General features: G+C 39.2%; 1 non-coding gene across 1 annotated transcript; it reads left to right on the top strand.

Moving 5' to 3' along the window:
• The first annotated feature begins 23,991 nt into the window (after positions 1–23,991).
• Positions 23,992–24,098, top strand: LOC112446522 (U6 spliceosomal RNA). The gene has a single exon (XR_003034527.1). It is a non-coding gene; the product is annotated as a U6 spliceosomal RNA (small nuclear RNA).
• Positions 24,099–24,931: the final 833 nt, after the last annotated feature.

The raw sequence follows: 24,931 nt of genomic DNA, 5'->3' as shown, positions 1-24,931 counted from the left end.
CCACACAGTCAAAGGCTTTGGCATAGTCAATGCAGCAGAAATAGATGTTCTTCTGGAACTCTCTTGCTTTTTCCATGATCCAGCGGATGTTGGCAATTTTATCTCTGGTTCCTCTCCCTTTTCTAAAACCAGCTTGAACATCTGGAAGTTCATGATTCACGTATTGCTAAAGCCTGGCTTCGAGAATTTTGAGCGTGACTTTACTAGCATGTGAGATGAGTACAATTGTGCAGTAGTTTGAGCATTCTTTGGCATTGCCTTTCTTTGGGATTGGAATGAAAATTGACCTTTTCCAGTCCTGTGGCCACTGCTGAGTTTTCCAAATTTGCTGGCATATTGAGTGCAGCACTTTCACAGCATCATCTTTCAGAATTTGAAATAGCTCAACTGGAATTTCATCACCTCCACTAGCTTTGTTCGTAGACCCACTTGACTTCACATTCCAGGATGTCTGGCTCTAGGTGAGTGATCACACCATCATGATTATCTGGGTCATGAAGATCTTTTTTGTACAGTTCTTCTGTATATTCTTTCCACCTCTTCTTAATATCTTCTGCTTCTGTTAGGTCCATACCATTCTGTCCTTTATCGAGCCCATCTTTGCATGAAATGTTCCCTTGGTATCTCTAATATTCTTGAAGATATCTCTAGTCTTTCCCATTCTGTTGCTTTCTTCTATTTCTTTGCATTGATCACTGAAGAAGACTTTCTTATCTCTTCTTGCTATTCTTTGGAACTGTGCATTCAGATGTTTATATCTTTCCTTTTCTCCTTTGCTTTTCACTTCTCTTGTTTTCACAGCTTTTTGTAAGCCCTCCTCAGACAGCCGTTTTGGTTTTTTGCATATCTTTTCCATGGGGATGGTCTTGATCCCTGTTTTCTGTACAATGTCATGAACCTCCGTCCATAGTTCATCAGGCACTCTATCAGATCTAGTCCCTTAAATCTACTTCTCACTTCCACTGTATAATCATTAGGGGTTTGATTTAGGTCATACCTGAATGGCCTATTGGTTTCCCCTATTTTATTCAATTTAAGTCTGAATTTGGCAATAAGGAGTTCATGATCTGAGCCACAGTCACCTTCCGGTCTTGTTTTTGCTGACTGTATAGAGCTTCTCCATCTTTAGCTGCAAAGAATATAATCAATCTGATTTCGGTGTTGACCATCTAGTGATGTCCATGTGTAGAATCTTCTCTTGTGTTGTTGGAAGAGGGTGTTTGCCATGACCAGTGCATTTTCTTGGCAAAACACTATTAGTCTTTGCCCTGCTTCATTCCGTATTCCAAGGCCAAATTTGCCTGTTACTCCAGGTGTTTCTTGACTTCCTACTTTTGCATTCCAGTCCCCTATAATGAAAAGGACATCTTTTGGGGGTGTTAGTTCTAAAAGGTCTTGTAGGTCTTCATAGCACCGTTCAACTTCAGCTTCTTCCGTATTACTGGTTGGGGCATAGACTTGGATTTCTGTGATATTAAATGGTTTGCCTTGGAAATGAACAGAGATCATTCTGTCATTTTGAGATTATATCCAATACTGCATTTCGGACACTTTTGTTGACCATGATGGCTGCTCCATTTCTTCTAAGAGATCCCTGCCCACATTAGTAGATATAATGGTCATCTGAGTTAAATTCACCCATTCCAGTCCATTTTAGTTCACTGATTCCTAGAATGTCAATGTTCACTCTTACCATCTCCTGTTTGACCACTTCCGATTTGCTTTGATTCATGGACCTGACATTCCAGGTTCCCATGCAATATTGCTCTTTACAGCATTTGACCTTGCTTCTATCACCAGTCACATTCACAGCTGGGTATTGTTTTTGCTTTGGCTCCATCTCTTCATTCTTTCTGGAGTTATTTCTCCACTGATCTCTGGTAGCAGATGGGGCCCCTACTGACCTGGGGAGTTCCTCTTTCAGTATCCTATCATTTTGTCTTTTCATACTGTTCATGGGGTTCTGAAGGCAAGAATACTGAAGTGGTTTACCATTCCCTTCTCCAGTGGATCACACTGTGTCAGACCTCTCCACCATGCCCGCCCACCTCGGGTGGCCCCAAAGGGCATGGCTTAGTTTCATTGAGTTAGACAAGGATGTGGTCCTACTGTGATTAGATTGACTAGTTTTCTGTGATTGTGGTTTCAGTGTGTCTGCCTTCTGATGCCCTCTCACAACATCTACCATCTTACTTGGGTTTCTCTTACCTAGGACGTGGGGTATCTCTTCACGGCTACTCCAGCAAAAAGCAGCTGCTGCTCCTTACCTTGGATGAGGGGTATCTTCTCACTGCCACCCCTCCCAACCTTGAACGTGAAATAGCTCCTCTAGGCCCTCCAGGGCCCACGCAGCCACCGTTCCTTGAACGTGGGTTTGCTCCTGCTGGCCTCTTCCCCTTGCCTTGGGCATGGGGCAGCTCCTCCCTTCTGCCGTCCCTGGCCTCTGATATCGGGTAGCTCCTCTCGTCCGCACTCTGTGCGCCGTCGCAGCCACCCACGCTTATATATTAAATAAATATCATTAAAACAAATATCTAAGTAAAACATTTTCTCCTAAATTAAATTTCATTAAAAATTTTAATTATAATTTGGAAATTTAAAGAGATAGTACACAAATCACTAAACTTTAACACAAGTTAAATATGTCTTTAGAAATGTTTTTTTTTTTTTTTTTTCTGGAACAGAAGTAGCCAGCCTTCCTTCTGAGGCTATGGTAGCCACCTATGTGAAGGTATTGGTCTCTCAGAGGTCAGAGCAAAGTTTTATAAACCACCCTCTCCTTGTTGGTAAATGAGAGATCAGGGTCCTTCTCCAGCAGAGGTAGTCTGGAGTGCAATTCATCTGATTCATGCTGCTGTCTGAGTCATCTGGTAATTTAGTAAGAAATAGAGGGACAGTGCTCTACTGGGAAGTCTGCTTGGTATGCAACAGCCTAACCTCAAAGTACCTGGACAGTTCCTAGCTAATATATACTAATATATACTTTCAAGCTAATCTCTTGATGTGAATATTCAGTGATGTGGATGTATTTCAAAGGCATCCCTGGGGCAGAAGACACAACAACTCCCTGGTAAATCACAGGAATAGGGCACACTGAATGTGAAAACTATTACATGATTTTACATTTATTAACCCTAAAATGCAACCTTGAAGATTTCATGTAAATTACCAAAAAAAAAAAAAAAAGTAAAAATAAAACATTATAGATATATTGAAACTGAGAAGAACCCTGTGGGGTTCCTGGTCATGAAGCCTTTATGTCCCTTGTTTCTTATAAGCAAAACTGCTGCCTCCAGGACCTTCCCTAAGTTCCAAAGGGTGGATTTGAACAATTGCTAGTTAAGGGAAGAGCAGCCAAGAATTCACCTGAGGAAATATTAAAGGGACCAGAGAAACTCATCAAGATTAGGAGAAAAACCACCTGCACACATCATCTGTCAGTAACCCCACCCTTGAACTATTGCTAAAAAATCCTCATCAAATTCATTAAATCCTCCTGGATAGAGACAAAGTTTTTTGAGGACAGGAGCCCACTGTATCCCACTTTGCCTGGGAAAGCAATAAAATTATTCTTTTCTGCCGGGGTCCAGCCCTGGCTGATCCAGGGTATTCAAAGGGGAGACGACGGCGTCGGTGACCTATTCAAATGGTAATTAGAGATATAAAGAGTAATAGAATGAGGATAGCTCAGTAGGAAAATTCAGTGGAGAAAAGAGGCTGAGTAGCTTGGTTTACGCGGAAAATCAATATAACCCGTGACACCAGGTTAACTCTGACCACGGAGGCCGCAGGCGCCCTCTCGAATAGCAGAAGGTGCCCCACCTTAGACACCTTCTCGAGTGGGTCTTAGAAGCCCAGGCAAATAAGTGGTCGCAGAGGATATCCACGGTCCAGATGGAGACTTCAGCCGGAAGTTAAGGGGAAGAATGACATGGGGAGACCAAGCGTTGGTGAGCAAGGCCCATAGCTTTATTTTTAACAGGGGCTTATATACCCTACGTTACACATAGAGGATAATAGGGGATGCAAAGTCAGCAGTCTTTGATTCTTATCAAAAACCAGGGTTTCTTTCCTGCAAATTTATCGTATACAAATGGTTTAGGTGATTTACATCATCTTCTGGCCAGAAGGCCTACTAACATTTTATGACTCTTGACAAGGACTTATCAACAAAGACTTATTTTCTCTAAGAGTAATTATTTTAAGGTTTGGCGCCATCTTCCGAAGATAAAATTGCATTCCTATAGGGCGGATGTGTAATGGGTTTACAACAAATAAAAGAATTTATTACCTTAAGGGTCTAAAGTTACTAACACCAAGGCCACTACTTATTTTTTCTACATACCAACTATTAATTAACACATATTCAAGGATACAATTCAGGGGATGTGAAAACTTGGCAACAATCATTGGCTCATCAATGAAATCCTTTACTAGTTTATTCTGACAGTTTCTAACTCTTTGAGAGGCTCTAAACTATTTGAATATCTTAAGCTTCCCATGCCTCTTGAGGCTGGGAGACTGTAAACAATCTTATGCATAGCTGTAGCAGTCCAGGTAAACTTGTCAGGCGAGTTAGAGAGCCATCTGAGGGGTTTGGATTTAAACACTCCTAATTGCCCAGGAACTTTATTAATTGGAGCTGTAAGTTAACTCTTTGACAGAGAGAGCAAGATGGTGGTGGGGGACAGCCCCCAGTAAAGTCAGAGGTGAGAGCACAAAGCAATAAAGTGGGCAGACTCTGGTTTTTTGGGGGAAGATGCTCGAGAATATCCGGGGAGACTCCCGAGGCTCGATCCCGCCTTTGCGTATGCCGAGCCCCCTTCCTCATGACCTTTGTCACCAGTGGAATGCCTCACCGGCTCCCGGCACTTTTCTACTTCACCCAAAAGTCTTTCTCTGAGATTTGATTCAGCACTGGTGTACAGAAAAGCTGAGCTTTAGATGGTGGAGGAATAGGATGGGGAGATCACTTTCTCCCCCACAAATTCGTCAAAAGAACATTTAAACGCTGAGTAAAATCCACAAAACAACTTCTGAATGCTGGCAGAGGACATCAGGCACCCAGAAAAGCAGCCCATTGTCTTCGAAAGGAGGTAGGAAAAATATAAAAAACAAAAAAAGAGACAAAAGAGGTAGGGACGGAGCTCCGTCTCGGGAAGGGAGTCTTAAAAAGAGAGAAGTTTCCAAACACCAGGAAACACTCACTGCTGAGTCTGTGCCGAGACTTGGAAGCACAGAGGGCAACATAATAGGGTGGAAAAATAAGTAAATAATTAAAATCCACGGACTAGGAGCCCAACGGTAACTCTCCCAGTGGAGAAGCAGCGCAGACGCCTGCGCCTGCCACTATCAAGCAGGGGCTGGGCAGGGAGGCGCGGGCTGCATTGCTTAGACTAAGGATCGGGCCTGAATGTCCCCAAGGCTAATCAGAGCAAACTAATTTGGGCTAGCAAACCAGACTGTGGGATAGCTATCACGCGAAAAGCCCTAAGACAGTGCCAGGCCCGCGCACAGAACACAGGGCGGAATAAAACTAGCTGGCTGCAGACCTTCCCCCTCTGGTGACAGGAAGGGGGCAATCAAAGCCCCAGAGAGACATTATCTACCAAACTGCAAGCAGGCTTCTTTGCTTACTAAGACTTCTTGGGGTTCTGGACAGTCATCCGCCTGAGAAGGTGCGCCGGTTGTACACCCAGCAAACAGAGCAGCAGGGACGGGAGAGGCGATAAGTCGCAGTGACCATGCTCACCAAACATCTTATCACCCGAGCTGCTCGGAGCTGGGAAGGGCACAAAACGTAGGCCCAACGGAGTCTGCACCTCTGAGGACTACCCGAGTGCCTGAAACCTGGGAGCAGCTTAGACCTGGGAGGTGCATGCAGCCCAGGGCTGACCTCGGACGGTTCCCAGCAGAGCAACCTAGAGCCTGAGCTGTGTGGGCAGGGAGGGTGCATGCGCTGTGAGCGGTGGCAGGCCCAGTGTGGCTGAGACACTACGAGGACACGCCAGTGTTATTTGTTTACAGCGTCCCTCCCAGCATCCTCACAGGGCGACTGAACAAGTGAGGCTAAAAATGTGTCCACCACTGCCCCCTTGTGTCAGGGCGGAAATCAGACACTGAAGAGACCAGCAAACAGAAGCTAATACCGGGGGAACTGCCTTGGAAGTGACAGGTGCAATAGATTAAAACCCTGTAGTTAGTATGGACTACATAGGAAGGGGCCTATAGATCTTGAGAAATATAAGCCAGACCAAGAAACTATCTGAAAATGTACTGACCTCACACTGCCTACAACACCACCAGAGAAAGTTCTAGATATATTTTTACTATTTTTACAATCATTATTTTCTTTTTTCCCCTTGTTTTTTTTTTATTTTCTTTTTTTAACTTTTTTAAAAATTTTTAAGTCCTCTATTACTCCTTTAGTTTTCATTTTTATAACCTACTATTACTTTTTAAAAAGACTATTTTTTAAAGCAAACTTCATATATATATATATATATATTTAACAACTTTTGTGACTTTTTTTTTTCTTCTTCTTTTCTTTAATATTTTATTTTTGAAAATTTAACCTCTAGAATTTTAATCTTTGCTTTTTGGTATTTGTTATCAATTTTGTACCTTTAAGAACCCAATCTTCAGTACCTATTTTTACTTGGGAGTGAGATTACTGGCTTGACTGCTCTCTCCGCCTTTGGACTCTCTTTCTCTCCACTAGGTTGCCTCTGTCTCCTCCCTCCCCCTTCTCTTCTCTACCCAATGCTCTGAATCTCTGTGTATTCCAGACAGTGGAGGACACTTAGGGAACTGATTACTGGCTGGATCTGTCTCTCTCCTTTTCATTCCCCCCTTTTACCCTCCTGGCCACTTCTGTCTCCTTCCTCCCTCTTCTCTGTATAACTCCATGAACATCTCTGAGTGGTCCAGACTGTGGAGTGCACATAAGGAAGTGATTACTGGCTAGCTTGCTCTCTCCTCTTTTGATTCAACCTCATCTCATTCAGGTCACCTCTAAATCCCTCCTCCCTCTTTTCTTCTCCATGTAACTCTGTGAACCTCTCTGGGTGTCCCTCACTGTGGAGAAACTTTTCATCTTTAACCTAGATGTTTTATCAATGGTGCTGTATAGGAGGAGAAGTCTTGAGACTACTGTAAAAATAAGACTGAAAACCAGAAGCAGGAGGCTTAAGTCCAAATCCTGAGAACATCATAGAACACCTGACTCCAGGGAACATTAAGTGATAGAAGCTCATCAAATGCCTCCATACCTACACTGAAACCAAGCACCACCCAAGGGCCAAAAAGTTCCAGAGCAAGACATGCCACACAAATTCTCCAGCAACACAGGAACACAGCCCTGAGCTTCAATATACAGGCTGCCCAAAGTTACTCCAAATCCATTGACATCTCATAACTCATTACTAGACACTTCATTGCACTCCAGAGAGAAGAAATACAGCTCCACCCGCCAGAACACCAACACAAGCTTCCCTAACCAAGAAACCTTGACAAGCCACCGATACAACCCCACCCACAGCGAGGAAACTCCACAATAAAGAGAACTCCACAAACTGCCAGAATACAGAAAGGCCACCCCAAACTCAGCAATATAAACAAGATGAAGAGACAGAGGAATACCCAGCAGGTAAAGGAACAGGCTAAATGCCCATCAAACCAAGCAAAAGAGGAAGAGATAGGGATTCTACCTGATAAAGAATTCTGAATAATGATAGTGAAAATGATCCAAAATCTTGAAATAAAAATAGAATCACAGATAAATAGCCTGGAGGCAAGGATTGAGAAAATGCAAGAAAGGTTTAACAAGGACCTAGAAGAAATAAAAAGGAGTCAATATATAATGAATAATGCAATAAATGAGATCAAAAACACTCTGGAGGCAACAAATAGTAGACTAATGGAGGCTGAAGATAAGATTAGTGAAATACAAGATAGAATGGTAGAAATAAATGAATCAGAGAGGAAAAAAGAAAAACTAATTAAAAGAAATGAGGACAATCTCAGAGACCTCCAGGACAATATTAAATGCTACAACATTCGAATCATAGGAGTCCCAGAAGAAAACAAAAAGAAAGACCATGAGAAAATACTTGAGGAGATAATAGTTGAAAACTACCCTAAAATAAGGAAGGAAATAATCACCCAAGTCCAAGAAACCCAGAGAGTCCCAAACAGGATAAACCCAAGGTGAAACACCCCAAGACACATATTAATCAAATTAACAAAGATCAAACACAAAGAACAAATATTAAAAGCAGCAAGGGAAAAACAACAAATAAAACACAAGGGGATTCCCATAAGGATAACAGCTGATCTTTCAATAGAAACTCTTCAGGCCAGGAAGGAATGGCAAGACATACTTAAAGTAATGAAAGAAAATAACGTACAGCCCAGATTATTGTACCCAGCAAGGATCTCATTCAAATATGAAGAAGAAATCAAAAGCTTTACAGACAAACAAAAGCTAAGAGAAGTCAGCATTACCAAACCAGCTCTCCAACAAATGCTAAAGAATATTCTCTAGACAGGAGACACAAAAACTGTGTATAAACTCGAACCCCAAACAATAAAGTAAATGGCAATGGGATCATACTTATCAATAATTACCTTAAACATAAATGGGTTGAATGCCTCAACCAAAAGACAAAGACTGGCTGAATGGATATAAAAACAAGACACCTAAATATGTTGTCTACAAGAGACCCACCTCAAAACAGGGGACACATACAGACTGAAAGTGAAGGGCTGTAAAAAGATATTCCATGCAAATAGAGATCAAAAGAAAGCAGGAGTAGCAATACTCATATCAGATGAAACAGACTTTAAAACAAAGGCTGTAAAAAGAGACAAAGAAGGATACTACATAATGATCAAAGGATCAATCCAAGAAGAAGATATAACAATTATAAATATATATGCACCCAACATAGGAGCACCACAATATGTAAGACAAATGCTAACAAGTATGAAAGGGGGAATTAACAATAGCACAATAATAGTGGGAGACTTTAATACCCCACTTACACCTATGGATAGATCAACTAAACAGAAAATTAACAAGGAAACACAAACTGTAAATGATACAAGAGACCAGCTAGACCTAATTGATATCTATAGGACATTTCACCCCAAAACAATGAATTTCATCTTTTTCTCAAGCGCACATGGAACCTTCTCCAGGATAGATCACATCCTGGGCCATAAATCTAGCCTTGGTAAATTAAAAAAAAAATTAAAATCATTCCAAACATCTTTTCTGACCACAATGCAGTAAGATTAGATCTCAATTAAGGAGAAAAAATATTAAAAATTTCAACATATGGAGGCTGAACAACACACTGCTGAATAACCAACAAATCACAGAAGAAATAAAAAAAGAAATCAAAATATGCATAGAAATGAATGAAAATGAAAACACAACAACCCAAAACCTATGGGACACTGTAAAAGCAGTGCTGAGGGGAAAGTTCATAGCAATACAGGCATACCTCAAGAAACAAGAAAAAAGTCAAATAAATAACCTAACTCTACACCTAAAGCAACTAGAAGAGGAAGAAATGAAGAGTCCCAGTGTTAGTAGAAGGAAAGAAATTTTAAAAATTAGGGCAGAAATAAATGCAAAAGAAACAAAAGAGACCATAGCAAAAATCAACAAAGCCAAAAGCTGGTTCTTTGAAAGGATAAATAAAATTGACAAACCATTAGCCAGACTCATGAAGAAACAAAGGGAGAAAAATCAAATCAATAAAATTAGAAATAAAAATGGAGAGATCACAACAGACAACACAGAAATACAAAGGATCATAAGAGACTACTATCAGCAATTATATGCCAAAAAAATGGACAACGTGGAAGAAATGGACAAATTCTTAGAAAAGTACAACTTTCCAAAACTGGACCAGGAAGAAATACAAAATCTTAACAGACCCATCACAAGCATGGAAATTGAAAATGTAATCATAAATCTTCCAGCAAATAAAAGCCCAGGTCCAGACAGCTTCACAGCTGGATTCTAACAAAAATTTAGAGAAGAGCTGACACCTATCCTACTCAAACTCTTCCATAAAATTGTAGAGGAAGGTAAACTTCCAAACTCATCCTATGAGGCCACCATCACCCTAGTACCAAAACCTGACAAACATGCCACAAAAAAAGAAAACTACAGGCCAATATTACTGATGAACATAGATGCAAAAATCCTTAACAAAATTCTAGCAAACAGAATCCAACAACACATTAAAAAGACCATACACCATGACCAAGTGGGCTTTATCCCAGGGATGCAAGGATTCTTCAATATCCACAAATCAATCAATGTAATACACTACATTAACAAATTGAAAAATAAAAACCATATGATTATCTCAATAGATGCAGAGAAAGCCTTTGATAAAATTCAACATCCATTCATGATAAAACTCTGCAGAAAGCAGAAATAGAAGGAACATACCTCAACATAATAAAAGCTATATATGACAGACCCACAGCAAACATTATCCTCAATGGTGAAAAACTGAAAACATTTCCCCTAAAGTCAGGAACAAGACATGGGTGCGCACTCTCACCACTACTATTCAACATAGTTTTGGAAGTTTTGACCACAGCAATCAGAGCAGAAAAAGAAATAAAAGGAATCCAAATTGGAAAAGAAGAAGTAAAACTCTCACTCTTTGCAGATGACATGATCCTCTACATAGAAAACCCTAAAGACTCCACCAGAAAATTACTAGAGCTAATCAATGAATATAGTAAAGTTGTAGGATATAAAATCAGCACAACGAAATCCCTTGCATTCCTATACACTAATAATGAGAAAATAGAAAGAGAAATTAAGGAAACAATTCCATTCACCATTGCAACAAAAAGAATAAAATACTTAGGAATATATCTATCTAAAGAAACTAAAGACCTATATATAGAAAACTATAAAACACTGATGAAAGAAATCAAAGAGGACACTAATGGATGGAGAAATATACCATGTTCATGAATCAGAAGAATCAATATAATGAAAATGAGTATACTACCCAAAGCAATCTATAGATTCAATGCAATCCCTATCAAGCTACCAATGGTATTTTTCACAGAGCTAGAACAAATAATTTCACAATTTGTATGGAAATACAAAATACATCGAATAGCCAAAGCAATCTTGAGAAAGAAGAATGGAACTGGAGGAATCAACCTGCCTCACTTCAGGCTCTACTACAAAGCCACAGTCATCAAGACAGTATGGTACTGGCACAAAGACAGAAATATAGATCAATGGAACAAAATAGAAAGCCCAGAGATAAACCCACACACCTATGGACACCTTATCTTTGACAAAGGAGGCAAGAATATACAGACAATGTCTTTAACAAGTGGTGCTGGGAAAACTGGTCAACCTCTTGTAAAAGAATGAAACTAGAACACTTTCTAACACCATACACAGAAATAAACTCAAAATGTATTAAAGATCTAAACATAAGACCAGAAACTATAAAACTCTTAGAGGAGAACATAGGCAAAACAGTCTCTGACATACATCACAGCAGGATCCTCTATGACCCCCCTGTCAAAATATTGGAAATAAAAGCAAAAATAAACAAATGGGATCTAATTAAAATTAAAAGCTTCTGCACAACAAAAGAAACCATAAGCAAGGTGAAAAGACAGCCTTCAGAATGAGAGAAAATAATAGCAAGTGAAGCAACTGACAAACAACTAATCTCAAAAATATGCAAGCAACTCCTGCAGGTCAATTCCAGAAAAATAAATGACCCAATCAAAAAATGGGCCAAAGAACTAAACAGACATTTCTCCAAAGAAGACATACAGATGGCTAACAAACACATGAAAAGATGCTCAACATCACTCATTATCAGAGACATGCAAATCAAAACCACAATGAGGTACCATTTCATGCCAATCAGAATGTCTGTGATCAAAAAGTCTACATGCAATAAATGCTGGAGAGGTTGTGGAGAAAAGGGAACCCTCTTATACTGTTGGTGGGAAGGCAAACTACTGCAGCCACTGTGGAGAACAGTGTGGAGATTCCTTAAAAAAAAAAAAAATAAAATGAAAATAGAACTGCCATTTGACCCAGCAATCCCACTGCTGGGCATACACACTGAGGAAACCAGAATTGAAAGAGACATGTGTACCCCAATGTTCATTGCAGCACTGTTTATAATAGCCAGGACATGGAAGCAACCTAGATGTCCATCAGCAGATGAATGGATAAGAAAGCTGTGGTACGTATACACAATGGAGTATACTCAGCCATTAAAAAGAATGCATTTGAATCAGTTCTAATGAGGTGGATGAAACTGGAGCCTATTATACAGAGTGAAGTAAGACAGAAAGAAAAACACCAATACAGTATACTAACACATATATATGGTATTTAGAAAGATGGTAATGACAACCCTGTATGCGAGACAGCAAAAGAGACACAGATGTACAGAACAGTCTTTTGGACTTTGTGGGTGGGGGGGTATGATTTGGGAGAATGGCATTAAAACATATTATAATATCATATAAGAAACGAATCGCCAGTTCAAGTTTGATGCAGGATACAGGAAGCTTGAGGCTGATGCACTGGGATGACCCAATGGATGGTATGGGGAGGGAGGTGGGAGAGGGGTTCAGGATGGGGAACAGGTGTACACCCGTGGGTGGATGTATGTTGATGTATGGCAAAACCAATACAATATTGTAAAATTTTTAAAAAATACATAAAAAATAAAAGTGAAGTGAAAAAAAAGAAAAGCTGAGCTTTCAGCATATAGAGAAAGTATATATACTTCAAAATATAAGTAACATAATATTAGAGAAATATGGTTAAGAAACTAAAATATGTGATGGTAAAGTATACCAGAAATAAATATTCTGCATATGTTACTTTGAATGTTCAGCTAACAAATATATAGACATAATTTTTCACTTTTGCTGAAACATACAGAGAGATACACTATTTTTATGGTATTATAAAAAGTATTTTACAAATTCAGCCATATAATAAAACTATTCATTACTCAATAAATAAATATAAAATTTTATGATTTTATTTTTAGTATCATTTCTTTCTCAAAAGGATTCTATTTTAGGCAGTAAATTATAGTCATCTTATACATAAATAACCTTATAATAAATATTTAACAAGTATAATAATAAGGGGAAAGGGAAAGGGGAAGAGAAGTTGCTCAGTTGTGTCCGACTCTTTGCGATCCCATAGACTATAGCCTACCAGTCTCCTCTGTCCATGGGATTTTCCAGGCAATACTACTGGAGTGGATTGCCATTTCCTTCTCCAGGGATCTTCCCAACCCAGGGCTTGAACCTGGGTCTCCCGCATTGTAGACAAACGCTTTACTCTCTGAGCCACCAGGGAAGTACACTAAGTATAATAATAGTAAATACAAATAAGTTAATAGATCAGTAATATGTCCCTCTAATATCAACTCTATTAAATTTGCATTTTCTGCCTATTCTCTCCTTCTTTTTAGCAAATGGCTTTGGTCCTTTCTAGGAGTAAGCTTGGGCAGAAGGATGCATTTCTAGACAGATAAATTATTCACTTCCTTGTGGAATAGAGTTGTTGTGTTTAGAATAAGACTGACATTTCTCCAAGTTGTGTCAAAGCTGCAAGAACTTCTCCAGAGACCTGCTTCCCAAGTAGAACATATAACTCATCTGAACAAAGGTAATGAAGAACATGGGGAAATTTCTAGGTATATCTCTGTTTATTTGTTAACTAAGTAGATTTAGTATATAATTTAAATCCCTAAACATGAGTTTATTCTTCTCTAGCAGAGATAAAAATAATGTCTGCCTCAAATAGTTGTTGAAGGATTAAATGAGATATCTGAGATTTTGCAGCCACAATGTCTTGAAGATAAAAAGAATTTGATAACTATAGGTGAATAATATTACATATTTGCAAAAATGCTATCTACCTACCAAAAGAGAACATTCTAATCCACAATTAAAGAAAAAAGAATAAAAGCCTAAGGAGATATCCATGAAAAAGGTAATAAATTTGTTTACATTCACTCAAAGCCATGGATAGTCTATTTTTTAATTAAGCAAAGTCAATGTTTTATTCAGAAGTTTTAGTTTTATATATTTTTTCTTTTTTTAAATTGATGTATAGTTAATTTGCACAATCTGTTAGTTCAGAAGTACAGTGATCCAGTTATATATATGCTTTGTCTTCAGGGCTCTTTCCTTATTTGTTGTTGTATAGTTGCTGAGACATGTTTGACTCTGTGACCCCATGGATTGCAACCTACCAGGCTCCTTTGTCCATGGGATTTCCCAGGCAAGAATATCGGAGAAGATTGCCATTTCCTTCTCCAGAGGATTAAACCCAATCTAGTGATCAAAACCACATCCCCTGTACTGGCAGGTGGGCTCTTTACCACTGAGCCACCAGGGAAGCCCTCTCTTCACTTATAGGCTTTTACAAAATATTCAGTTTAGTTCCCTTATATTATGGGTCTTTGTTGGTTTTCTATTTTATATATAGTTATGTGCATATGCTAATCTCAAACTCATAATTTATACCTCCACCCACCTATACACAATTTATTTACAGAAGGTTTTAGTAGGGTAAAAAGGACATTAGAAGAGTAGCTTTAGGGGGATCACCAAGGGAGTCTCTGCCTTATTCTGCTCGTGCTGCCATGAGAAATATCACAGACCAAGAGAAATTTATGCTCTCATAGTTCTGGAGACAGGAAGTCATAGGTCAGGATGCAGCATGCTAAGGTACTAGTCTTCCTGGCTTATAGGACAGCAGCCATTTCCTGTGTAGCCTCTGGGTCTATCCTTGGGGCTAGAGAGCAGAGAGAGAGAGCTTTGGTGCTTTTCCTTTTCCTAAAAGGACACCTACGCTGTTGGATCAAGGTCCTTATGACCTCATTTATCCAACATTTCTTCCCAAAGGCCGTATCTCCAAATAAAATCACATTTGGAGCTAGAGCCTTTATTTATGTATTTTGGAGGACACAAACGTTCAGTCCATAACAGTTAACATTGGGAAGTTTTCAAAATGCAAGGTAAAATCAATTTTACGTATTTAGTACTTGTCTACATCTGACTAGACAGGCATTGAGCTTGAAACAGACATAATTGGGCTTCTTTATTATGCTTTTAGAAAAATTAAATATTTTATAGCCAAATTTGGAATGCCAAGGTATAGATCTTTACAATATACAGAAAAGAAAGTTAACGAACATGGGAGTCACAAATTCCCCAGAGGATATGATGATGGTATGTGAGGACAGACACTTCAAAGGTCTTGATCCTAAGGCCTGGGCCATGAGCCAGCAGCCTGACAGCAGACTAGTAGCTTATCAGAAATGCAGAGTCAGAGGAATGTCATATGGCATAGAAATCATGAGTATCACTGAGAGAAAACTTGGTCAAAGATATTAGACAAAGCTCTTGACATTAATTGGCTTGTGGGACTGGAATTCAGAATGTGTTACTTATAATAGTTAAGTGCACTTTATATTTTACCATTATTTTGTGCTACTAATCTTGAAAAATTAGAAAAGCAAAAGTCATTGGGCAAAAGTCTTAAACATCTATATTTCAAAATAGAATTCTACATTAAAGTATTAATGATTCCAAACTCATTTTAAGAAATTCCTTTTCTGCTCTTTATCTTTTTAGATATAGAGTGCTCTAGAAAAAGAAACATTCCTTTAAATTTTGGCAATTTCTTGGTTTCCTTTAGTTTGTTTTATTCTTAACTTTATTGAAGAATAATTAATACATATAGTTGTATTTATTTAAATTTTATAATGTAATGAATTAACATATGCATACATGGTAGAGTAATTAACCATGATCAACATAATCTGTACATTTATCACTTACATAGTTACATACCTAACTCTTTTTTTTTTTTTTCTTTTTCTGGTGTGAGAATGCTTAACACCTACTCCCAGCAATTTTCATTATACAAGGCCATGCTATTAACAATACTCATTGGGCTGTACACTAGATCCTCAGAATTTTTTTTAATATAATGTTTTTAACACCAAAAACATTTTGTGTGGGGTGCAGTCAATTAACAATATTGTGATAATATCAGGTGAACAGTTAAGGAACTCAGCCACACATATACACGTATCCATTTTCCCCAAAATCCCCCTCCCATTCAGGCTGGCATGTAACATTGAGCAGAGTTCTATGTGATATATGATAGGTATTTGTTGGTTATCCATTTTAAATATAGCAGTGTGTACATGACTTTCCAAAACGCCTTAACTATCCCTTTTCCCCAGCAACCATCATTTCATTTTCTAAGAATGTGAGTTTCTTTCTGTTTTGAAAGCAGTTCATTTGTATCATTTCATTTTAGATTCCACAAGTAAGGTATGTCATATGATATTTTTCCTTCTCTGTCTGACTTACTTCACTCAGTATGATATTTTCTAGGTCCATTCATGTTGCTGCAACATGGATCCATGGCCTTATTTCATTCTTTTTGATGGTTGATTAATATTGTATTATATACATGTACCATATCTTCTTTATCCATTCCTCTGTCAATGGACATTTAGGTTGTTCCTATAGTTGTCTTGGTTATTGTAAACAGTGCTGCAATGAACTGGGAAAAAGACTTGGGGTGCATATATATGCACCTCCTATATATTGGGGTCCATATATATTTTCAGGCCATGTTTATCTCTATATATATACCCAGGAGTGGGCTTGCAGGCTCATATAATAGCTCTATTTTTAGTTTTTGTAAGGAACCTCCATACTGCTCTCCATAGTGGATGTACCAATGTACATTCCCACCAACAGTGCAGGAGGGATCCCTTCTCTTCAGCATTTGTTGTTTGTGGATTTTTTGATGCTAGCCATTCTGTATGAGGTGATATCTCATTGTAGTTTTGATTTGCATTTCTCTAATAACTAGCAGATTCCAATTGACATATTTAAAATCCTGAAAGATGATGCTGTGAAAGTGCTGCACTCAATATGCCAGCAAATTTGGAAAACTCAGCAGTGGCCACAGGAATGGAAAAGGTCAGTTTTCATTCCAATTCCAAAGAAAGGCAATGCCAAAGAATGCTCAAACTACCGCACAATTGCACTCATCTCACATGCTAGTAAAGTAATGCTCAAAATTCTCCAAGCCAGGCTTCAGGAATATGTGAACTGTGAACTTCCTGATGTTCAAGCTGGTTTTAGAAAAGGCAGAGGAACCAGAGATCAAATTGCCAACATCTGCTGGATCATGGAAAAAGCAAGAGAGTTCCAGAAGAACATCTATTTCTGCTTTATTGACTGTGTGGATCAAAATAAACTGTGGAAAATTCTGAAAGACGTGGGAATACCAGACCATCTGACCTGCCTCTTGAGAAATCTGTATGCAGGTCAGGAAGCAACAGTTAGAACTGGACATGGAACAACAGACTGGTTCCATATAGGAAAAGTAGTACATCAAGGCTGTATATTGTCACCCTGCTTATTTAACTTATATGTAGAGTACATCATGAGAAACGCTGGACTGGAAGAAACACAAGCTGGAATCAAGATTGCCAGGAGAAATATCAATAACCTCAGATATGCATATGACACCACCCTTATGGCAGAAAGTGAAGAGGATCTAAAAAGCCTCTTGATGAAAGTGAAAGAGGAGAGTGAAAAAGTTGGCTTAAAGCTCAACATTCAGAAAACGAAGATCATGGCATCCAGTCCCATCACTTCATGGGAAATAGATGGGGAAACAGTGGAAACAGTGTCAGACTTTATTTTTGGGGGCTCCAAAATCACTGCAGATGGTGACTGCAGCCATGAAATTAAAAGACGCTTACTCCTTGGAAGGAAAGTTATGACCAACCTAGATAGCATATTCAAAAGCAGAGACATTACTTTCCCAACAAAGTTTCGTCTAATCAGGGCTATGGTTTTTCCTGTGGTCATGTATGGATGTGAGAGTTGGACTGTGAAGAAAGCTGAACACTGAAGAATTGATGCTTTTGAACTGTGGTGTTGGAGAAGACTCTTGAGAGTCCCTTGGACTGCAGGGACATCCAACCAGTCCATTCTGAAGGATATCAGCCCTGGGATTTCTTTGGAGGGAATGATGTTAAAGCTGAAACTCCAGTACTTTGGTCACCTCATGAGAAGAGTTGACTCACTGGAAAAGACTCTGATGCTGAGAGGGATTGGGGGCAGGAGGAGAAGGGGGTGACAGAGGACGAGATGACTGGATGGCATCACTGACTCAATGGATGTGAGTCTGAGTGAACTCTGGGAGTTGGTGATGGACAGGGAGGCCTGGTGTGCTGCGATTCATGGGGTTGCAAAGAGTGGCATGACTAAGCGACTGAACTGAACTGAACTGAATAATTAACAGTGTTGAACATCTTTTCATGTGTGTTTTGACCATCTGTATGTCCTCTTTAGAAAAATGTCTATTCAGGCCTTCTGCCCATTTTTTGAGTGGGTTATTTGTTTTGATGCTAATAAGTGTCATAAGCTGCTTGCAAATTTTGGAGACTAACCCCTTATCAGTCACATCACTTGCAAGTATTTTCTCCCAATCTGTGGTTGTCTTTTTGTTTTGTTTATTGATTTCTTTTCTTTTCTTTTTTTTTTTTTGGCTTTATTTTTATTTATTTTTTTAATTTAATTTTATTTTTAAACTTTACAATACTGTTTAGTTTTGCCAAATATCGAAATGAATCCGCCACAGGTATACATGTGTTCCCCATCCTGAACCCTTATCCCTTTTTTGTGTATGTGTGTATGTTTTAATTTTAAGCAAGTTCCATTTGTTTATTTTTGCTTTTATTTCCATTATGCTGGAAGATGGATTGAAAACGATGTTGCTGTGATTCATATTGGAGAGTGTTCTGCCTATGTTTTCCTCTAAGAGTTTTATAGTGTCCAGTCTATCATTTAGGTCTTTAATCCATTTTTAGCTTACTTTTGTGCATGAAATTAAGAAATTACCTAATGTCATTTTTTTACATGTGGCTGTCGAGTTTTTCCAGCTCCAGTTTTTGAAGAGACTGTCTTTCCAACATTGTGCAGTCTTGTCTCCTTTGTCATAGATTAATTGACTATAGGTACATGAGGTTATATATGGGTTTTCAATCCTGTTCATTGATCTATATTCTTATTTTTGTGCCAGGACATACTATTTTGATGATTGCAGCTTTGTAGTATGGAGAAGGCAATGTCACCCCACTCCAGTACTCTTGCCGGAAAAAAATCCCATGGACAGAGGAGCCTGGAAGGCTGCAGTCCATGGGGTCGCTGAGGGTCGGACACGACTGAGTGACTTCACTTTCACTTTTCACTTTCATGCATTAGAGAAGGAAATGGCAACCCATTCCAGTGTTATTGCCTGGAGAATCCCAGGGACAGGGGACCCTGGTGGGCTGCCATCTCTGGGGTCGCACAGAGTCAGACATGACTGAAGTGACTTAGCAGCAGCAGCAGCAGCTTTGTAGTATAATTTGAAGTCAGGGCACCTGATTCCTTCAGGTGCATTTTTCTTTCAAGATTGCTTTGACTATTCAGAGTCTTTTGTGTCTCCATACAAATTTTCAGGGTTTTATTTTTCTAGTTCTGTGAAAAATGCCATTGGTAATTTGTTACATGCTAAGTTGCTTCAATCATACCTGACTCTTTGCAAGCCTATGAACCCACCAGGCTCTTCTGTCCATGGGGCCTTTCCAGGCAAGAATACTGGAGTAGGTTGTCATGGCCTCCTTTAGGTAATCTTCCTGAACGAGGGATTGAACCCATGTATCTTACATCTCATGCATTGGCAGATGGGTTATTTACCACTAGTACCACCTAGGAAGCCCAGTAATTTGATAGAGATTGCATAGAATCTATAGATTGCATTGGGTAGTATATTTGTTTTAACAATATTAATTCTTCCAATCCATGAACATGGTATACATCTTTTCATCTTTTATGTCTTCTATGATTTCTTTCATCAGCATCATAGTTTTTGGAGTACAGGTCTTTTGTCTTCTTCCGTTCAGTTCAATTCAGTCTCTGAGTCATGTCCAACTCTTTGAGACCCCATGAATCACATCATGCCAGGCCTCCTTGTCCATCACCAACTCCCGGAGTTCATTCAAGCCCATGTCCATTGAGCTGGTGCTGCCATCCAGTCATCTCATCCTCTGTCATCCCCTTCTCCTCCTGTCCACAATCCCTCCCAGCATCAGGGTTTTTTCCTATGGGTCAACACTTCACATGAGGTGGCCAAAGTATTGGAGTTTCAGCTTCAGCATCAGTCCTTCCAATGGACACCCAGGACTAATCTCCTTTAGGTTGGACTGGTTGGATCTCCTTGCAGTCCAAGGGACTCTGAAGAGTCTTCTCCAACTCCACAGTTCAAAAGCATCAATTCTTTGGTGCTCAGCTTTCTTCACAGTCCAACTCTCACATCTATGCATGCTGCTGCTGCTGCTCCTGCTAAGCCACTGGAAAAACCGTAGCTTTGACTAGACGGACCTTTGTTGGCAAAGTAATGTCTCTGCTTTTCAATATGCCATTTAGGTTGGTCATAACTTTCCTTCCAAGGAGTAAACATCTTTTAATTTCATGGCTGCAATCACCATCTGCAGTGATTTTGGAGCCCCCAAAAATAAAGTCTGACACTGTTTCCACTGTTTCCCCATCTATCTGCCATGAAGTGATGGGATCAGATGCCAGGTTTATTTTTAGGTATTTTATTCTTTTTGATGCAATGATAAATGGAATTGCTTCTTGAATTTCTCTTTCTGCTCTTTCATTGTTAGTGTACAGAATTGCAATGTATTTCTTCCTTGTATTAATTTTGTAACCTGAAACTTTACCAAATTCATTGATAAGTTCTAGTAGTTTTCTGGTAGCATCTATGTATAGTATCATGACATCTACAAACTGTGACAGTATAAATTCTTTTCCAATTTAGATTCCTTTTACTTCTCTTTCTTCTCTGATTGTTGAGGCTAAGACTTCCAAAACTATGTTGAATAAAAGTGGTGAGGATGGATATCCTTGCTTTGTTCCTGATTTTAGAGGGAATGCTTTCAACTTTTCACCATTGAGTATAATACTAGCTGTATGTTCGTCATATATGGCCTTTACTATGCTGAGTTATGCAACCTCTGTGCCCACTTTCTGGAGAGTTTTTATCACAAATGGGTGCTGAAATTTGTCAAAAGCCTTTTCTGAATCTATTGAGATGATCATATGATTTTTATTCTTCAATTTATTGATATACTGTACCATACTGATTTATTTTCAGATGTTGAAAAATCCTTACATTCCTTGGGATGAATTCCACTTGATCATGGTTATGATCTTTTTAATGTGTTGTTGGATACAGATTGCTAATATTTTGTTGGGGATTTTTACTTCTATGTTCATCAGTGTTATTGGCCTGTAATCATCTTTTTCGTGGTATCTTAGTCTAGTTTTGATACCAGAGTGATGATGGCCTCATAAAATGAGTTTGGACGTTTTTCTTCCTCTGTGGAACAGTTTCAGATGGGCAGGTGTTAACTCTTCTCTAAATACTTGATAAAATTCGCCTCTGAAGCCATCAGGTCCTAGACTTTAGTTGGTTGGGATGTTTTTAATCATAGTTTCAGTTTCACTGCTTGTGATTGGTCCATTCATATTTTCTATTTCTTCGGGTTCAGTCTACAGAGACTGTATATTTTGAAGAATTTGTCCATTTCTTCCAGGTTGTCCATTTTATTGACATAGAGTTGCTCATAGTAGTCTCATGATTCTTGATATTTCTGTGGAGTCAGTTGTAACTTCTCCTTTTTCATTTCTAATTTTACTGATTTGAGTCCTCTCCCTTTTTTTCTTGATGAAATTGGGTAAAGTTTTATCAATCTTATTTATCTTTTCAAAGAACCAGCTTTGTACTTGGATGCAATCTTAAAAATGACAGGATGATCTCTGTTCATTTCCAAGGTAAACCATTCAATATCATGGTAATCCAAGCCTATGCCCCAACCAGAGTGATGCTGAAGAAGCTGAAGTTGAATGGTTCTTTGAAGAACTACAAGACCTTTTAGAACTAACACCAAAAAAAGATGTCCTTTTCATTATAGGGGACTGTAATGCAAAAGTAGGAAGTCAAGAAACGCCTGGCTGCTGCTAAGTCTCTTCAGTTGGTCCGAATCTCTGCGACCCCATAGATGGCAGCCCACCAGGCTCCACAGACCCTGGGAGTCTCCAGGCAAGAACACTGGACCGGGTTGCCATTTCCTTCTCCAATGCATGACAGTGAAAAGTGAAAGTGAAGTTGCTCAGTCGTGCCCGACTCTTAGTGACCCCATGGACTGCAGCCTACCAGGCTCCTCCATTCATGGGATTTGCCAGGCAAGAGTACTAGAGTGGGGTGCCATTGCCTTAACAGGCAAATTTGGCACTAGAGTATGGAATGAAGCAGGACAAAGGCTAATAGAGTTTTGCCAAGAGAACACACTGGTCATCGCAAACACCCTCTTCCAACAACACAAGAGAAGACTCTATACATGGACATCACCAGATGGTCAACACCGAAATCAGATTGATTATATTCTTTGCAGCCAAAGATGGAGAAGCTCTATACAGTCAGCAAAAACAAGACCAGAAGCTGACTGTGGCTCAGATCATGAACTCCTTATTGCCAAATTCAGACTTAAACTGAAGAAAATAGGGAAAACCACTAGACTATTCAGGTATGACCTATATTAAATCCCTTATGATTATACAGTGGAAGTGAGAAATAGATTTAAGGGACTAGATCTGATAGAGTGCCTGATGAACTATGGACGGACGTTCATGACATTGTAGAGGAGACAGGGATCAAGACCATCCTCATGGAAAAGAAATGCAAAAAACCAAAATGGCTGTCTGAGGAGGGCTTATAAACAGCTGTGAAAAGAAGAGAAGCGAAAAGTAAAGGACAAAAGGAAAGATATTCCCATTTGAATGCAGAATTCAAAAGAATAGCAAGGAGAAATAAGAAAGCCTTCCTCAGAGATCACTGCAAAGAATTAGAGGAAAACAACAGAATGGGAAAGACTAGAGATCTCTTCAAGAAAATTAGAGATACCAAGAGAACATTTCATGCAAAGATGGGCTTGATAAAGGACAGAAATGGTATGGACCTAATGGATGGAGAAGATATTAAGAAGAGGTGGCAAGAATATACAAAAGAACTGTACAAAAAAGATCTTCACGACCCAAATAATAGTGATGGTGTGATCACTGACCTAGAGCCAGACATCCTGGAATATGAAGTCAAGTGGGCCTTAGAAAGCATCACTACGAACAAAGCTAGTGGAGGTGATGGAATTCCAGTAGAGCTATTTCAAATTCTGAAAGATGATGCTGTGAAAGTGCTGCACTTAACATGCCAACAAATTTGGAAAACTCAGCAGTGGCCACAGGACTGGAAAAGGTCAGTTTTCATTCTTATCCCAAAGAAAGATAATGCCAAAGAATGCTCAAACTACCGCACAATTGCACTCATCTCACACACTAGTAAAGTAATGTTGAAAATTCTCCAAGTCAAGCTTCAGCAATACGTTAACCGTGAACTTCCAGATGTTCAAGCTGGTTTTAGAAAAGGCAGAGGAACCAGAGCTCAAATTGTCAACATCCACTGTATCATGGAAAAAGCAAGAGAGTTCCAGAAAAACATCTATTTCTGCTTTATGGACTATGCCAAAGCCTTTGACTGTGTGGATCACAATAAACTGTGGAAAATTTTGAAAGAGATGGGTATACCAGACCAGCTGACCTGCCTCTTGAGAAACCTATATGCAGATCAGGAAGCAACAGTTAGAACTGGACATGGAACAACAGACTTGTTCCAAATAGGAAAAGGAGTACCTCAAGGCTGTATATTGTCACCCTGCTTATTTAACTTATATGCAGAGTACATCATGAGAAATGCTGGGCTGGAAGAAGTACAAGCTGGAATCAAGATTGCCGGGAGATGTGCTCGCTTCGGCAGCACATACACTAAAATTGGAACGATACAGAGAAGATTAGCATGGCTCCTGCGCAAGGATGACACGCAAATTCGTGAAGCGTTCCATATTTTTGGGAACGCGGGTATACCTGTGGTGGATTCATTTCGATATCTGGCAAAACTAATACAATATTGTAAAGTTTAAAAATAAAATAAAATTAAAAAAAAAAGATTGCTGGGAGAAATATCAATAACCTGAGATATGCAGATGACACCACCCTTATGGCAGAAAGTGAAGAGGATCTAAAAAGCCTCTTGATGAAAGTGAAAGAGGAGAGTGAAAAAGTTGGCTTAAAGGTCAAAATTCAGAAAACGAAGATCATGGCATCTGGTCCCATCACTTCATGGGAAATAGATGGGGAAAGAGTGGAAACAGTGTCAGACTTTAATTTTTTGGACTCCAAAGTCACTGCAGATGGTGACTGCAGCCATGAAATTAAAAGATGCTTACTCTTTGGAAGGAAAGTTATGACCAACCTAGATAGAATATTGAAAAGCAGAGGCATTACTTTGCCAACAAAGGTTCGTCTAGTCAAGGCTATGGTTTTTCCAGTGGTCATGTATGGATGTGAGAGTTGGACTGTGAAGAAAGCTGAGCACCGAAGAATCAGTGCTTTTGAACTGTGATGTTGGAGAAGACTCTTGAGAATCCCTTGGACTGCAAAGAAATCCAACCAGTCCATCCTAAAGGAGATCAATCCTGGGTGTTCATTGGAATGACTGATGCTGAAGCTGAAACTCCAATATTTTGGCTACCTCATGAGAAGAGTTGTCTTATTGGAAAAGACCGTGATGCTAGGAAGGATTGGGGGCAGGAGGAAAAGGGGACGACAGAGGATAAGATGGCTGGATAGCAGCACCGACTCAATGGACATGGATTTAATTAAACTCCAGGTTGTTGATGGA

The sequence above is a fragment of the Bos taurus genome, chromosome 4 (assembly GCF_002263795.3).
Source record: "Bos taurus isolate L1 Dominette 01449 registration number 42190680 breed Hereford chromosome 4, ARS-UCD2.0, whole genome shotgun sequence".
Classification (NCBI taxonomy): Eukaryota; Metazoa; Chordata; class Mammalia; order Artiodactyla; family Bovidae; genus Bos; species Bos taurus.
Note: the sequence above shows the minus strand (reverse complement) of the source record. Positions and strands in the feature narration are given on the sequence as shown.